Raw genomic sequence first — 13,704 nt, 5'->3', positions numbered from 1 at the left:
TGCTCTCGGCTCTCCCCTATAGCTATAGTAATAAATTGTTTCTGCTCTGACCGGAACCTAAATTGAATTCCATTTATTCTGAGAAGAAGGCAAAGGAGTAGTAAGAGAGAGAGAGAGAGAGAGAGACCTACCCAAGATGAGAAGATTCGGGAGGCTGGCTCAGACCACTTCTTCCAAGTGCTTGGCTCCTCTCTGAATCGTTCCCATTGCGTTTAGTAAGTTATAAGTAGTCCAGGAAATAACCTGGCAGGGTTCGGAAAAGCCCCGAGAGGTTTGCAACAGGAACGTATTTTGTGCCAAACAGCTCACCCACCACAGCCGCAAACACGCGCTCGCAGCCAAGTTCTCTTGGGTGTCCACACTGACCCTGAAATGCCTATAGCAGCGCCACAAAAATACAATTTCTGTGCTTCCTTGCTCTTCCCAAACTGACTACAGGCAGTTCACAGTACAAACGTTGTTCTGGCAAGGGCCGTTACCTACCACCCTCACTAACAAGCGCTCGCAGACAAGTTTTCCTGGGACACAACACCGCTGTGGCCCAGACACCTGCCTTCCCCACTAACAAGGGCTCACAGCCAAGTTCTCTTGGGCCCCTGCAACGGCGCTGGCAGTCCTATTCCAGCCCCACCACACCCATATCTCCATGCTTGCCTCTCTCTCCCCAAATGACACCACCCCCACCAACTGACTCTCAGAACAAACACAGTTCTGGCTAAGGGGCACGACCCCAAACAAGGGCGCAAAGCCAAGTTCCCTTGAGCTCCTACTGTTGCCTTGGCATGCCTGTTCCGGCCCCACAACAACTGCTCATTTGCGCTTCCTTGCTCTTCAAAAGCTGGCACCGTTCCTACTTGCAGACTGCACAAGAAATGTGATTCTGGCCAGGCCGCTCACCTACCACAAACACTAAGCGCACACAGAGAAGTTCCCTTTGGCCCCTACATTGGCCCTGGCACGCTATTCCAGCCCAGCAAAACTTACACCTCTGTGCTTACCCTCTCTTCACAGAATGTCACAACGGTGGAGGTTGGAAGAGACCTCTGGAGATCATTTAGTCCGGCACCCCTGCTCAAGCAGAGTCACCTAGAGCACGCTACTCAGGACCGTGTCCGAACGGCTTTTGAATTATGCCCAAGGATGGAGACTCCACAACCTCTCTGGGCAACCCATTCCAGGGCTCAGTCACCCTCACAGTAAAAAAGCTTTTCCTTAGATTCAGACGGAACTTCTTGTCTTTCAGTTTGAGACCATTGCCTCTCGTCCCATCCCCGGGTACCACTGAAGAGTCCGCCTCGGTCTTCTTTACACCCTCCCTTCAGACACTTATACAGATTGCTAAGGTCCCCCCTCAGACTTCTCCAGGCTAAACAGTCCCAGCTCTCTCAGCCCCCCCTTCTCAGAGGAGAGATGCTCTAGTCCCTTAATCATCTTATTGGCCCTTTGCCGGACTCGCTCCAGTAGCTCCTTATCTCTCTTGTACTGCAGAGCCCAGAACTGGATGCAGGACTCCAGACGTGGTGTCACAAGTGGTGAGCAGAAGGGAAGGATCACTCGCATCGATCTCCTGGCAGCACTCTTCCTAATGCAGCCCAGGATACCACTGGCCGCCTTTGCCGCAAGGGCACGCGGCTGGCTCACGGTCAGCTTGTCCACTAGGACTCCCAGTTCCTTCCCTGCAGGGCTGCTTTCCAGCAAGTCAGCCCCCAGCATGTACTGGTGAAGGGGGTTACTCCTCCCTAGGTGCACCTGAAATTCTACTTTTCCTGTGATCTGATGGGGTCCCATTTAGGCGACCTCTCGTCCCCCTTATAAATCCCACACCCACACCCACCCCCACCCCAAACAAGCACACCCTGATGGAAACAAACCTCCCCCTTGAGACCTCTGGTATCTGTTTCAGACAACCGCTGCTGGTCCCCCTTACAAATCCCCAACACCTCTAACCAAACACCTTGTCAGAGTCCAGTACTCCCTGACCAGCTTCTTCTAGATATTCCACGCGTACGGAGAGTGCAATGTCTAATATAACAGTTTGTTTGGGGGGTGGGGGGAATTTGATGTTACACAGGGTTTTTGATTTAGCAGAGTGATTCAGCAATATACTGAAATCACAATTCAAGTGTACACGCCTAACAAAATCTAGCTAGACAGATCAATCACAGCACCAACGTGATTGCCATTACCGGTCTCAAATACGCTCGCCGTCACAACGCTGGGCGTCCCCAGTCGCCGGGAAGGAATGCGTGGGTTGATGCCAGCTCAAGCCCGTTGCTCTCTTCAAAATTTCTCTGTTAGCTGTTGAGGCTTCATACTCTCTCTTGGGCTGAGCCACATATACACTTTCCACATGCTGGTCTGGCTAATCTCAGGGAGGCATTCACTTCCTTTTGGTCAGCTCTGAAAAAAAAAAGAAAAAAACCCACTTACGCCAGGTCCAGGTAACGGATATGGCTGCTTATCTGGGACGAAGGCCACCCTTTGGTCCCCTTTGTCTTGAGATAACGTTAGTTCTCTGTGCAACAGCTGTGGGTCGCGAGCTGCATCCTACACTGTCCTTGGGATTTACGGGGCGCCTTGCCTTCTGAGCCTTCTCCCATCGTAGGGGTTGTTGGTCGGTCACACACACGCAGATCCTACCCCTTGAGCCCTTTCCACTGCACACAGTCCCTCTCTGCCCTCCCACACACAAGGATCCTGCTGCATTCAGATCCAACCAGACTGCCAGGCAGGGGCACGGTCCCACCCCTCCCCACCCCTCCCCCCTTTTTTTTTAACCCAGCCCCAGGCACTTGTGATGCAAGGGATGTGCTTGCAGGATGGCATTATGAGCTCAGAGCCCCTCAGCCAACCCACATTGTGGGTCTCTCCTCCCACATTGTGTGCATCCCATTGCGTGCAGCGAAGCTGCTCACGCGTGCGGGCCTCCATGAGCTCCGAGGCATCCCTGGACCTGCAACGCTGCTGGCAGCTACCCTCGGACTGCCAAAGAACAGCGGGGTGCGGAGAGGAAGAGGCCCACTGCTGTGGGGAAGACAGGTACTGGGAGAAGGTCCAGAGGGTGAGGGAGGGAGGTGGCCGGAGAGGTAGAAGCCTGCCCCACCCACACATTATTGCACCCTGCCTCCGTGAGGCAGGTCCCTGGCTCCCCAGCAGGGACCAGTCTGTCCCTCATCCTCCTTGTTCACCTGTTTGACCCGACCCTACTGGCCTGGGGGAGGAGTTCAGCAGAGCACTGCGCTTTTCAGTCCTATCCTCCCTCCTGGCAGGGACTCCTGCCCAACAGACAGTCCTGAACCTGCCAGTCCTCCTTGTTCACAAGTCTCTGTGGCGGTGCTGGCAGTGGCGGTGCTGGCAGTGGCGGCAGCAGCAGCTGCTGCCGCAGCCACGGCCACAGCTGCGCCACGGCCACAGCAGGCTGACGAGGTGGCCGAGTGGTGAAGGCGATGGACTGCTAATCCATTGTGCTCTGCACGCATGGGTTCAAATCCCATCCTCGTCGGAGCCCAGGGACCAGCCCAGAAGGAGCCTTCTGGAGCAGGGGCCGCTCTTCCCATGCTGTTTCTGACAAGCGCCCATTTGTCAGGCTCTTGTCTACCAAGCAGGGCAGGTGACACCTCCCCAGGAAGGGAGTGTCCCCCTCCCCTACTCTCTCCCCACCTCCAGGGTTTGCACAGCCCCATCAAACACAAAGCCTTTCACGAGGCATGTCCCTGGCCATGTCCCTGCTCAAGAGCTCCCTGTGCCTGGGACAGGCCCAGGTGCGCCCGGGCAGTGAAGCCGGGAGGGGAGGGCTCAGGCAATCGGAGCCAGAGGAGCCAGGGGTTTCCAGGCAGTAGCCAGAGAGAGCAGCATTGTCCCCTGGTCTCCCACGTGCTTTCAGCGAGACAGAGAGAGAGAAACTACGATCCCTGCACACAGGTGCTCTAGAGCCGAACTCCCTGCACATGGGTACCGCATAGCTAAACTCACAACCCGCAGGTACTAAGCCAGGGAATTGGCCCCCGACCTACCCACACCATTCTGGGTAATCGCTCAGAGTGGCAGCAGCAGTGAAGCACTTTTCTTTCCGTAAGCCTTTCTGTTCCCATGACAGGGAGCTGCAGATGCTTCTTTGGGCTCTGCAAAGGGCTGTTGGAGTGCCTGAAGTGCCTGAAGAGCTTGCTCTCCCCAGGAAGCAATGTCTGGCCACTGCATGCAGCAAAGAAACAAAAAGAGGGAGACCTGAGTCCCTGTTGATGGTGATCAGCAGTGGGAAGGTACTCTGCATCATCATCCTCCAACAGTCATGGAAGGGAAGGGAGGAAAGGGAGGGAGGTTGGTTAGACCTTCAAAGGCCTTCAAAGGAGCAACTCACCTCCAAGCCTCTGGCCATGTGTCCACGCTCTGACTCTCACGCCTCCGCCACAATTTGGGTTGCAGAACTGTTTCAACAGCACCTGCCCTCGGGCCGGAGCCCAGCGCCCGCAGCGCTGCCAAGGGGAAGCCCCAGCTTCCAAGGGTCTCTGCAGGCCCATGGCTAGCAGCGCCTTTCCAAGGCTGCTGCCTCTGTCCTGTGCTGTGGTACACTGGTTGGTCAGAAGAGCAGACTTCCCCAGGCCCTGCCCAGGTCTGTGGCAGCGACTTTGCTCTTGTTAGTCTGTGCTCCAGAAGCCTCAGGGAGCGAGAGGGCCACGAGGTGGTTGTGGTTGCTGTTTCACAAAGTGTCTTCCAGAGTGGGGTTTTTTTAAAAGACACAGAGCAGTTTTTCTGGGTCGCACTTAAGCACATCCTTTACCAGCATCTTCAGCTTTCCCAGATCCTGGTCGCCTCTCTTTTAGCTACGCTCCTCTCAAAGCAGTGTTCTTTCTCCAGTGCCCACGCCTGCTCACACACTCAAAAACTCTACTTCTTCAAGTCTGTGAGTCTGTGTGTCATGTTGAACAGCTGGAACCCAGACTAGTCAGCGCTTGCCTGTCTGCAGACAGTGTGGACCATGGAAGGAAGCATTTCAAGGAGTCATTGAGTTGTTGTGCACGATGCTAACAGCTTGGACAGCACTGTTTAAAAAACTGCATTTCTGTAGGCATGTGGACAAGAAGTTGACTGCTGGGTGCTTTCCACAGCTGAGGCCGTTTCCCCCAACACCACTCATGCCAACACATGGGTGATTCACAGTGAGTGCCAGCTGAGCTTTCTCATAGTGCCTCAGCACTTTGGTGACTTCCTGGTGAGTCTGCTCCGAGGTGATCTGGCACCACCTTGCAATTAAAAGGTCCTGAGAGTGCGACTCCATCCATGACCAGGGAAGAACAAGCAAGGCCCTCTGGGTCGATGACCTGGACAACCCCCACAGAACAATGCAATCATGTTGTTGTGGCACGTTCACCACAGAAGAACGTGCTGAAGCAAACAAAGCCACTTGGTTCTTGCACACTTTCAGGCACGTCTCAGCAGACTCTTTGAGTGCTCTCCAATGCCTCACTCAGCGGTTGCTTTTGCTCAAATGAGTACTGGGGCAGGCCCAGTCTGGTAAGGCAGTGGCCATGCCGTGTCCAAAGGAGAACAGTTTGGCCTTTCCCCACAGGACACAACTGCTGAACTCTTTGGCTTCCTCTTCAATGGCAGGAAAGCGTGTGCCTCACTGAGGCTGGAGGTGAGCAGAAAGCCACCGTGAAGTGGCACAACCATCTCCCGGAACGGCCTGCCTCAGTGCCCCCATCCCTACACACAACGGGGTTTCTCCCCATCTCATAGCGGGTCCCACTTTAACCATCACCTTCTGATCACTCCTGGGGATCTGAGGCTCCTCTGTTCTGTGTCTTTCTGGGGGGCAGACAACCTACAGAGGCTTGGCTATGCTCTGAGTGCCTCTGTGGCCCTGAAGTGACTGGCTTGTGTTTCTCAGGGTCAGCTTCAGCCCCTCCACCCAAGCCCTTGTCAGCTGCCTCCAGGGCTGCTCCACAACTGAAGTTCTGACTGAGTCGTGGCCATGCTCCCCAGGAAGGGGAGGACGCGCACAACACCCACACACAGCCTGGAACTTCTAAAAACTCTTTCCCTGCAACTGGCACGAGACCTCAAGTGAGCATGGGTCTGGGGTGGAAACACAATTACTCAAAGTAGTCATTTTGATTTTATGAGGGATGAAAAGGGAACCCAGCACGTCAGACAAAATAGCAAAGTCTTTCACCCACCAGGAGAGCTTTGCAAGCCAAAATTACTGTTGCTGGACGTGCTCCCTGTCCACGTCCTTTTTGAGCTCCCTCAGGGCTCTGGGCCGCAGTATAAGAGGCTGTGCAGCTCACAGCTCGTCTATTCTCTTCTTGCATCTTCGTCTCCTCAGTGAACTTGGTAAGTCTCAGTTCGTTCTGTCTCTTGCGTCTTCTGCTGGCTGAATCCTTTGCTTCCTCAGAAGTCTGAATCCTCTTCCTGGTCTCCTGTATTACTTCCCCCTCCCTGAAGGATCCTAAACAGAGAGTTCTTACATACGTGTCTCTGAGAGAGCTTTTCCCAAGGGGGACTGTTTGCCCAGGTCGGGTAGAACAAATGCTTGTCAAGATACCGTAGGTCCCCAAGGGTGGGTCACCACACCCCTGGTGGGTAGAAGAGGTCTCCAGAGGCAGGACACAATGTGACCAGGGAGACTCAAGCTACACATGGTGGACAGGAGCGGAGGCTGCTGTGTCCTGCCAGACCAACAGCATGAGAGCATGGCCGGCCCTCCTCCTGGACACAGCTGTCTTGACTCGTTCTCCATCCCAAGCCGTGCTCCACTGAGCTCTCTGACACCTGCTGTTACCAGAGGAGGACGAGCTGAGCTGGGCATCTGAAACAGTGCGACAGCTTCTGCCCTGCCCTCACTCCCAGCTCTGTGTTGCAGAGGCACCGCCCTCCCAGAGACACCAGAGACATGGCATGCTACAGCCCATGCCTGCCAGCCACCTGTGGCCCAGCCCCACTTGCCAACTGCTGCAACGAGCCATGCATCGTCCGGCGCACTGACTCCAGCGTTGCGATCCAGCCCTCGCTGGTGCTGGTGACCCTGCTGGGCCCAATCCTCAGCTCTTTCCTGCAGAGCACAGCTGTGGGATCCACCGCCTCAGTTGCCGTGGGGAGCTCTCTCAGTGCTGGCAGTGTCCCCATCGCTTCTGGGGGCTCCCTGGGGGTGGGGGGCATTGGGCTGCGGGCTCTGTGGGCCTTTCGGATGGGGCAATCTCTTCTGCTAAAGCCCATGGATTGCCTGCTTGGGAGTGAGCCCCAGCAGCCTCGAAATAAGGCCTGGAGCCAGCCTGGAGAGCACAACCGTAGTCTCCAGAGGAGCCGAGCTCCCACGTCTCTGCCTGGAAGGAGGTGCCCAAGCCAGCTTCCCGCCTCCTCCCATCAGGCCTCCTTCTGTCTCCCTCTTACTTTGCTTTACCTCATGCTGCCCCTGAAATACCTCCTCCTTCCATGCTTCCATCTTGTTGCATTTGGTACTAACATTACCAATGGGAACAAGTGGTGCATGAGTGCCTGAGGCTTCAAGAGAAGAGGAGAGAATGAGAGGAATTCTCCGGGCTTTTCTGAACCCTGGGAAGGTATTTCAAGGACTTCCTATGGCCCCATACTACTGCTAAGGGTGGGAGCAATTCTCTTGGCTTTACTGAACCCTGGCAAGGTATTTCTTGGACTTCCTGTTGACTCTTCCTGCTCTTTCTTCTCATCAAAAACATTGTGCAATGGTGTTGGCAACTTGCCGTGTTTTTTTCTCCTCCAGTCTCAATTCCCAATCTGCTCACTGTGCCAGTGAGCTGCTCAGTTAGTCATCCATCACCACCCTGTTTTCATAGGTTGTTGTCACTGAGCAACCAGCTCTGCTCATGCCTCTTCCTCTCCAGTAATTTCCTGTTCTTTCAAGGAATACCTGCAGGATACGCATCTGCTCACACCCTGTGGGCTCAAAGGAGACTGCTTAAATAAACTTCTCTCTCTTTTCTCCTTCTCTCTTAGGGAAATATCAACTTTGCTGTCCACAGAGAATAACTTTCTATTGAACAGAAGTCACAATAAAACAGGAATGTTAGCTCAGTTACTAGAGAGAAAGAGAATGGCAAGACTTCACCCTGATCCAAGAAAAAAACAAGCCAACTATTGGCTCATAGATTGCTCTTAGAAAGTTACTGGACTTTTCCTAAAGCTAATCACAGGCTTGTGTGCTATGCAAAGTCTGGAGTTTCATGATGAAAATGCACATCAACAGTGCAGACACAGTAAAAGGACGGTGCAGTTCTCAAAACTGACACCACCAAGGCAGACAGAGCAGTTCTATCATCCATGGCATGTTTCTTCACTTAGCAGAGCAAATTTCTTTAATCATTCATAGGACTGGATATTTCAGGTTTCACCCTTCTCTTTTTACACACCATCTCTGCATTTTTAAACACTCAAGATTACAAAACAGTTCCCCACACAGTTTCACCAACATTCTCCAGTTTTGCTATCCTCCAGATGTCCTATCCAACCAACATGATTCTACTATTCCACTCCATGGTAAGATGCACAAGACTCACAAAATTATATATTTTTTCTTTACGCTATCCCAAGTACAATATTAGTTATGCAAATATAAAATTATGAATGAGAATAGAATTATATGTAACACTTACGTATCACGTTTGTTGAAGAAACTAGAAATGTTTTGTTTACCACATCATGATCTGAAGAAGTAAGCTGCTAAATATTTTTTTCCTTGGTATCTCAGCTGAAGGGTGACACAGCAACACTATATTCAGATACGCAGATTTTTCTCTTAAAATTGCAAACTTTCAAACACTCCTTAACAGGATTATTTCCTAAATTGATCTTTAAATGTATCTATACAGATATAAAATTCTGTGTGTGTGTTTGTGTGTATATACACACTTCCTTATACTATGTAACACTTCTCTTTCAGTAGTGAAATATTACAGAGGTAGCTCATTTTTCAAAAGGTCTCCCTTTTCATGCTACCATGATCTTGAACTCAGCCTAAGCCTACTGCATTTTACCTAGCAATTCAGCAAAGCACAGCAAAAAACAATGAGGTGGTAGGGATTTTGACACTTAGTACGAAGAAAGTGCATGATTAGCACAGTTTTGGCCTATATTGCTCTTTTTTTTTTCTGCTCCAAATAGTTTATTTTACAAATCCCATTTCTCCTTCCAATAATGTAACTTTCTGGTAGCCTGAAGGGGAGAGCTTTTTTGCAGGGGTGAGAGGCGAAGAATGAAGTGGAGAGGGGGGAATGAAGGGAGGAGAAAAAAACATTGCTTATAACAATAACCTACAGTCGGTCTGAGGAGAAAGACCTGAGCATTTCATGCACCTTCCTAGTCCTTGGGAGGCAGCAGCTGTACTTTAACGAGCAAAGGCCAAAGAGTAGTCCAGTGGAATAACTATTAAACAAGAACTAGCTTCTCTGGCCAAATGTTATTAGAAATTCTTGTCAGGAAGCAGTTAGAGCCAGCTGCTTCCTAAGGGACAGGCAGCTGTGAGCCAAGATGACAACGCAGCAGTCAGGGCAAGGGCCTCACTGGCCAGGGACCTACCCAACAGTACCCAAGTGCAGTCGGCCCATGGGTCAGGATTCAGATCAGCAGGATTCATGGCCAGGCAGGGACACAGCGGTGGTGGAGCTGGAGACCGGCAATCTTCTGACATAGCTGAGGCAGGGACTGAGCTCCCCAGGCTGAGCCGAAATGGAGGTGCTGGTCCCATGGGCAGGGGCTGTGTGGGAAGGCCCCAGGTGATACTGGTCTTGGTTGTTAAGATCTGTTAGTGCACTCAGGGCCCTGGTAGTGTTTTCTGTATAATTATTTCTACAGTATGGAAGCAGTATTGTATTTCTACATTTTTACAATACTCTAGACTGGACTGTAAGGTAAAATGAATCAAAACCCAGATAGGATGGTTGAATCCAAACACACAGAAAAATCTCTATGTTTCTGTTTTGCATGTTCTCTAGCACCAACTATTGAGAAAGCTGTTATCTTCTTGGAGAGCTGGGCGGAGAGGAACCTCCTGAAGTTCAACAAAGGCAAGTGCAGGGTCCTGCACCTAGGGAGGAATAACCCCAGGCACCAGGACAGGCTGGGGGCTGACCTGCTGGAAAGCAGCTCTGCAGAGAAGGACCTGGGAGTGCCAGGGGACAACAAGTTAAACATGAGGCAGCGGTGTGCCCTTGTGGCCAAGAGGGCCAATGGCATCCTGGGGTGCATTAGGCAGAGTGTTGCCAGCAGGTGGAGGGAGGTGATCCTGCCCCTCTCCTCAGCCCCGGTGAGGCCTCACCTGGAGTCCTGTGTCCAGTTCTGGGCTCCCCAGGACAAGAGGCACATGGCCCTACTGGAGAGAGTGCAGCGGAGGGCTACAAAGATGATGAGGGGACTGGAGCACCTCTCCTCTGAAGAAAGGCTGCGGGAGCTGGGCCTGTTGAGCCTGGAGAAGAGAAGACTGAGAGGCGATCTCATCAAAGTGTACAGGTATCTGAAGGGAGGGTGTAGAAAGGATGAGGCCAGTCTCTTCTCCATGGTGCCCAGCAACAGGACGAGAGGCAACGGGCAGAAACTGAAACACAGGAAGTTCCATCTGAACCTGAGGAAAGACTTCTTCACTGTGAGGGTGACAGAGCATTGGAACAGATTGCCCAGAGAGGTAGTGGAGTCTCCTTTGCTGGAGATATACAAAACCCGCCTGGACGCGATCCTGTGCAATGTGCTCTAGAGGACCCTGCTTGAGCAGGGTGTTCAGACTAGATGATCTCCAGAGCTTCACAGAATCACAGAATCACAGAATCGTTTAGGTTGGAAGGGACCTCTGGAGATCATCTAGTCCAACCTCCCTGCTCAAGCAGGGACCTCTAGAGCATATTGCCCAGGATCACATCCAGACAGGTTTTGACTATCTCCAGGGAAGGAGACTCCACTACCTCTCTGGGCAACCTGTTCCAGTGCTCAGGCACCCTCACAGACAAGAAGTTTTTTCTCAGGTTCAGATGGAACTTCCTGTGTTTCAGTTTCTGCCCGTTGCCTCTCGTCCTGTCACTGGGCACCATGGAGAAGAGACTGGCCTCATCCTCTCTACACCCTCCCTTCAGATACCTGTACACATTGATGAGATCGCCTCTCAGTCTTCTCTTCTCCAGGCTCAACAGGCCCAGCTCCCGCAGCCTTTCTTCAGAGGAGAGATGCTCCAATCCGCTTCTCATCTTCGTAGCCCTCCGCTGCACTCTCTCCAGTAGCGCCATGCCTCTCTTGTCCTGGGGAGCCCAGAACTGGACACAGGACTCCAGGTGAGGCCTCACCGGGGCTGAGGAGAGGGGCAAGATCTCCTCCCTCCACCTGCTGGCAACACTCTGCCTAATGCACCCCAGGATGCCATTGGCCCTCTTGGCCACAAGGGCACACCGCTGCCTCATGTTTAACTTGTTGTCCCCCAGCACTCCCAGGTCCTTCTCTGCAGAGCTGCTTTCCAGCAGGTCAGCCCCCAGCCTGTCCTGGTGCCTGGGGTTATTCCTCCCTAGGTGCAGGACCCTGCACTTGCCTTTGTTGAACTTCAGGAGGTTCCTCTCCGCCCAGCTCTCCAGCCTGTCCGGGTCCCTCTGAAGGGCAGCACAGTCTTCTGGTGTGTTAGCCTCTCCTCCCCCCCCAGTTTAGTATCATCAGCAAACTTGCTGAGGGTGCACTCCGTCCCTTCCTCCAGGTCATTGATGAATATATTGAACAAGACTGGAGCCAGGACTGACCCCTGGGGGACACCACTAGCCGCAGGCCTCCAGCTTGACTCTGCACCATTCACCACAACCCTCTGAGCTCGGCCATCCAGCCAGTTCTCAAGCCACCTCACCGTCCACTCATCTAGCCCACACTTCCTGAGCTTACCTAGGAGGATGTGATGGGAGACAGTGTCCAAAGCCTTGCTGAAGTCCAGGGGGACAGCATCTGCTGCTCTCCCCTCATCTACCCAGCCAGTCATTCCTTCATAGAAGGCTATCAGATTGGTCAAGCATGATTTCCCTTTGGTGAATCCATGCTGACTACTCCTGATCACCTTCTTGTCCTCCACATGCTTAGTGATGACCTCCAGGAGGAGCTGCTCCATCACCTTTCCCGGGATGGAGGTGAGGCTGACAGGCCTGTAGTTTCCTGGCTCCTTCTTCTTGCCCTTTTGGAAGATGGCAGTGACATTGGCTTTCTTCCAGTCCTCAGGCACCTCTCCTGATCTCCAGGACCTTTCCAAGATGATGGAGAGTGGCCTAGCAATAACATCCGCCAGCTCCCTCAGCACTCGTGGGTGCATTCCATCAGGGCCCATGGATTTATGGATGTCAGGTTTGGACAAAAGATCTCTAACCTGATCCTCCTCAACCAAGGGAGAGTCTTCCTTTCTCCAGACTTCCTCTCTTGTCCCCAAGGTCTGGAATTCCTGAGGACTCACCGTAGCAGTGAAGACTGAAGCAAAGGCAGCATTCAGCAACTCTGCCTTCTCTATATCCTTTGTTACCAGGGCACCCCACCCCATTCAGCAGCAGGCCCACCTTGTCCCTAGTCTTCCTTTTGCTACTGATGTATTTGAAGAAGCCCTTCTTGTTGTCCTTGACATCCCTTGCCAGATGTAATTCCAACTGGGCCTTAGCCTTCCTTGTCGCATCCCTGCAAACTCTTGACAATATCCCTGTATTCCTCCCAAGTGGCCTATCCCCTTTGCCACATTCTGTAGACTTCCTCCTTCCTCTGTTGGAGTTTTGCCAGGAACCCCTTGCTCATCCATGCAGGTCTCCGGCCCACTTTGCTCGACTTCTTCCTCAGAGGGATGCACTGCTCTTGAGCCTGGAGGAGGTGATGCTTGAATATTAACCAGCTTTCTTGGACCCCTCTTCCTTCTAGGGCCCTACCCCATGAGATTCCCCTAAGTAGGTCCCTCAAGAGGCCAAAGTTAGCTCTCCTGAAGTCCTGAAGTTGCAGTCTTACTTATTGCCCTGCTTCCTCCTCGTAGGATCCTCAACTCCACCATCTCATGGTCACTGCAGCCAAGGCTGCCCCCAACCTTCACCTCTCCAACTAGACCTTCCTTGTTTGTTAGTGCAAGGTCCAGCAGCACACCTCTCCTCATTGGCTTCTCCACCACCTGGGTCAAGAAATTATCATCAACCCTCTGCAGGAACCTCTTTGACTGTTTGTGCCTAGCTGTGCTGTCTTCCCAGCAGATGTCAGGGTGGTTGAAGTCTCCCATGAGAACCAGGGCCTGTGAGCGTGAGGCTACTTCCAGCTGTCTGTAGAAGGCCTCATCGACGACTTCCTCCTGGTCAGGTGGCCTGTAGTAAACCCCCACAACAGTGTCACCCATGTTAGCCTGCCCTTTAATCCTTACCCATAGGCTCTCAACTTGCTCTTCATCCACCCCAAGGCAGAGCTCCACACATTCTAGTTGCTCCCTCACATAAAGAGCAACTCCACCACCTCGTCTTCCTGGCCTGTCTTTCCGAAAAAGCACATAGCCATCCATGACAGCGTTCCAGTCATGTGAACTATCCCACCGTGTCTCTGTAACTGCAATGAGATCATGGCCCTGCGACCTCACACAGAGCTCTAACTCTTCCTGTTTATTCCCCATGCTGCGCGCATTGCTATACAGGCATTTCAGAGAGCCAGTCAAGCATGCAGGCTTCCCAGGAGAGGTGCAAGAGGATCCTCCATAGCCACGTTGCA

The 13,704-nt window shown here is 52.6% G+C and overlaps 1 non-coding gene across 1 annotated transcript; it reads left to right on the top strand.

The window, feature by feature from the left end:
• The first annotated feature begins 3,420 nt into the window (after positions 1–3,420).
• On the top strand, positions 3,421–3,502 carry TRNAS-GCU (transfer RNA serine (anticodon GCU)). The gene has a single exon. It is a non-coding gene; the product is annotated as a tRNA-Ser (tRNA).
• The last annotated feature ends 10,202 nt before the right edge of the window (positions 3,503–13,704 follow it).

This window comes from Struthio camelus, chromosome 19 (assembly GCF_040807025.1).
Source record: "Struthio camelus isolate bStrCam1 chromosome 19, bStrCam1.hap1, whole genome shotgun sequence".
Lineage (NCBI taxonomy): Eukaryota > Metazoa > Chordata > Aves > Struthioniformes > Struthionidae > Struthio > Struthio camelus.
Note: the sequence above shows the minus strand (reverse complement) of the source record. Positions and strands in the feature narration are given on the sequence as shown.